The sequence below is a fragment of the Lygodium microphyllum genome, chromosome 2, assembly GCF_053477565.2.
Source record: "Lygodium microphyllum isolate KBCC chromosome 2, Lygodium_microphyllum_v1.1.10, whole genome shotgun sequence".
NCBI classification, from domain to species: domain Eukaryota; kingdom Viridiplantae; phylum Streptophyta; class Polypodiopsida; order Schizaeales; family Lygodiaceae; genus Lygodium; species Lygodium microphyllum.
In genome coordinates, this window is record NC_141136.1 from 135,421,113 (window position 1) to 135,424,883 (window position 3,771).

Below are 3,771 nucleotides of genomic sequence, written 5' to 3' on the forward strand. Positions count from 1 at the left end.
CTTTATTTTCAAAGTCTACCTCCTCCTTGGCAAATTGCAATGTTCAAGGAACTACTCTTTATGTGTTGATCCTACGACCACTTCGTATGTCCTAGCTCATCAATATAGAATCGATATCATCAAGATGGCCCTACCAGGTCCAATCTTTCTGATGATCCATGTGATGTTCTATTGCTCCTACTCTTTCTAGCCTTGACACAATAGCAGCTTGTAGAAGCATGTTTCCATTGTTGTAGTTGATGTATTCCTTTACATGAGGCTATGTCTTTCATAAGCCCGTGTTTTGATTGAAGTTTACATGTCTTTCAATTTGTGCTCTCTTTGGTGAATGATAGAGTGAATTTTGACAAAACCTCGATAATATAGTTTGGCCTCATTTCTTTTCATTAGGCTATGGCTCAATTGAAGTTTACATGTTGTTCAATTTGTGCTCTTTTTTATGAATGCCATTGAATGAAAGATTGAATCTTGATAGTATAAATTGAATGAATAGTCTAAATATTGGTAATATAAATCGGCAGAAAAAGTACTCTTCAAGTCGTTCAAAATCTTGAGTTTTTCTAATGGCAAACAGAGTCAGTTTTCTAATGGCAAATAGAGTCAGGTGCTGGTGTATCAACATTTGCATTGATGATGAGTTCCAATTGATATGAGATCTCTTGCAAAATTCTATTCCAAATGCTATCGAATGTAAGTGTGGAGATTGTAATAATACTTCTACAATACGGTACCTTTCCCATGAAGGTCATTAGTCCGTCTATGATGCACATAACTATTCGCATCTAAATGAAGAATTCGAAGTCATTTAGGCTTGGAATCTAGTCAGTTTAAAAATGAGAAGAGTCGAGTGTATATTAAACCAATCGTTAAGTGCGTCCAAGGTAATGAGTAGTGTCCCAAATCGAGGTGTTCGATGTAGATTACGATGTTTGATATGCCCGATGCGGTAGGTCCTAATTACGATGTTTGATCGTGTGTCCCTAGTAGAGAGGAGGGATTTGTTTGTCGTGATATGTGGAAACCTCACGAGATGCTGCAAGACATGTCGTTGCATGTCTTGAAGAAATGCGTTGATTACCCGACAGTGGCTTATGGGGCCCTAGTGTGGGACGGGAAGGCGGGTAACGTACTGTATGCCATCTGGAGGTGGAGAATTCCGTCAGTCGGCGGAATTGTTGAAGAAGAAGCACAATATAGAGCCATAGTCAGTTATCTCAGGAAAGGAAATGGCAGCAGCAATACTGCAGGAGATGGGTAGCGTGGGCTTCTTTCTTCTCCGGGCGGTTCATGCTGCTTCGGGGCTGAGCGAGGCGGGGACAGCAGCGAGCGTCGTAGCTGTCGTACTGGCGGTGTTCTCATGCGCGGCTGTGATGTACGTGGGATGGTGGAAGCCGCTGGCGGTGAAGGCGAGGCTGGAGGCGCAGGGCCTGCGGGGCCCGCCCTACAGGTTCCTCTACGGCAACGTGGCGGAGATGCGGGAGATGAGCAAGGCCGCGGAGGCTCAGTCAGCATCCCCGTCGTCGTCGTTCGGCCACCTCCTCCTCCTGCGCCTCCTCCCCCACTACGCCCAGTGGGCCCCGCGTTTCGGCTCCTCCTTCCTATACTTCCTGGGGCCCGCCCCGCGTCTGGCCCTGGCCCACCCGGACCTCTGCCGCCACGTCCTGGCCAACCGCGCCGGCCACTTCCCGAAGCCGGCAATGCGCTCGGAGCTACGCAACCTCCTCGGCAACGGCCTTGGCACCCTTGAGGGCTCCACCTGGGCCCACCACCGCCGCATCGTCTCCCCGTCCTTCCTGCCCGACAGGCTGAGGGCCATCGTCCCGACCGTCTCCAGCCTCTCTCTCGCCATGGCACGCAGGTGGCAAGCTCGCCTTCAGGCCACCGGACTCCCTTCCATCGAGATCGACGTCCATCAGGAGTTCCGGGCCCTCACAGCCGACGTTGTCGCCCACGCTACCGTCGGCAGCCGCTACGCCCCAGGCGTCACACCGGTCTTCGACCTCCAACGCCGGCAGCAGCTTCTCTTCAGCCCCTTCGGCGTCTCCCCCGTCATCCCCGGCAGTCGCTTCTTCCCCACCCCCACCAACCTCCGCCGCTGGGAGCTCCGTCGCCAGATCGCCTCCACCATCCGCAGCATGCTTCAAGCTCGCTTCGCCACCTCCGTTCTGCACCGAGGCGCTGCAGCTAACTCCAAGCATGCTTCCCCCCTTCCTGATGATACTCATGATATCTATGGCCCAGACTTGCTCGGACTCTTGATGGCCGCTCACGCAAAGGAGCCCCCCGACACCCCGAAGAACCTCAGAATCGACATGCAGGGGATTATGGACGAGGTCCAGACGTTCTTTTTTGCCGGCCATGAGACCACAACCACGATGCTTACTTGGACAATCATGCTTCTCGCTATTCACCAAGAATGGCAAGACAAAGCCAGAGAGGAAGTGCTTGCTATCTGTGGTAAGAAAGATGAGATCGACGCAGAAGCTCTGATCCACCTGAAAGTTGTGGGGATGATTATGAATGAGTCACTAAGGTTGTATCCCCCAGCCACAGCCATATTAAGGGAAGCCTCCCAGGAGACCAAACTCGGAGACATGTTGGTTCCCAAGGGAACAACGATTTTTATCCCAGTTATTGCATTGCATGTGGATCCAAACTATTGGGGTGCTGATGCTCATGAATTCAATCCGCAACGATTTGCTGATGGCATCCTTAAGGCATGCAAGAACCCCTCTGCTTATCTTCCATTTGGGGCTGGCCCCAGGATATGCGTGGGCCAAAACTTTGCTCTCATGGAGGCAAAGATTGCTCTCAGCACAATCCTCAGGCATTTTCGTTTCACTCTTTCACCATTATACAAGCATGACCCATGTACTTTTCTCACCTTGCAACCTAAACACGGGATGCATGTCATTTTCGAAAATCATTAATTGTTTATAATAGGCACTACTTGCCTAGGCCATGCAAAGGGAGTGAGCTTCACACCCTATATAAGCTATTTTTCACATAGCAACAACATTTTGCAAAGTGTACATGAAGCTATTTTTCACATAGCAACAACACTTTGCAAAGTGTACATGTTCCACATGTAAATGTTATATTTTGTTTTTGTGGTGTGTACACTAAGTGATCACACTTTTATACACACCCAAATGCTTAATATACTTACCAAATATTTTGTAATGTTAATAAGTGGAACATTTTACTAGCTAATATATGGTATATTTTTTTCCAATGGGTATATGCATTACTATATTTGTTGTTGCACTTTACAAGCTTAACTTTAGACCATTGGATACACCCTTATTATTTCAAGGCCTTGACACATGAAGCTTACAATATCTTTTAGCTTGTCTACTCACATGTGCAAATACAATGAGCTAACCTACCAAATGATAGATCAATTCAAAACAAATGTATCAATCATACTTAATCAATACTTATCATGTTGTAGTTGGAATGCATTGACAAGTGTTGTTGCACGATCCACATGCATGGCCCTTTGCTCAAGATCTTGCTTCTATTGTTGCCCACATAGAGAGAAGTAGCCGTTGATGAGCTTCGGGAGATGAACAAAAGGAGAACTTCATGTAGGTACGTCCCTCTCTCCCTCGCACTCTCTACTTCACAAAATCACACTTAGATACTCAACTCACCAAGAAGACAGTATGATCAAGGAAAAGAGAAGAGAATGCAAAGAATTTCACAATACTAGTCCCTCACTCCACACACTCTATCACAGTCCCTCTCCTTCACTCTCACACATAGATA

The 3,771-nt window shown here is 47.6% G+C and overlaps 1 pseudogene; it reads left to right on the forward strand.

The window, feature by feature from the left end:
* Positions 1-1,245: 1,245 nt before the first annotated feature.
* Positions 1,246-3,143, forward strand: LOC148040359 (cytochrome P450 709B1 pseudogene; annotated as a pseudogene).
* Positions 3,144-3,771: the final 628 nt, after the last annotated feature.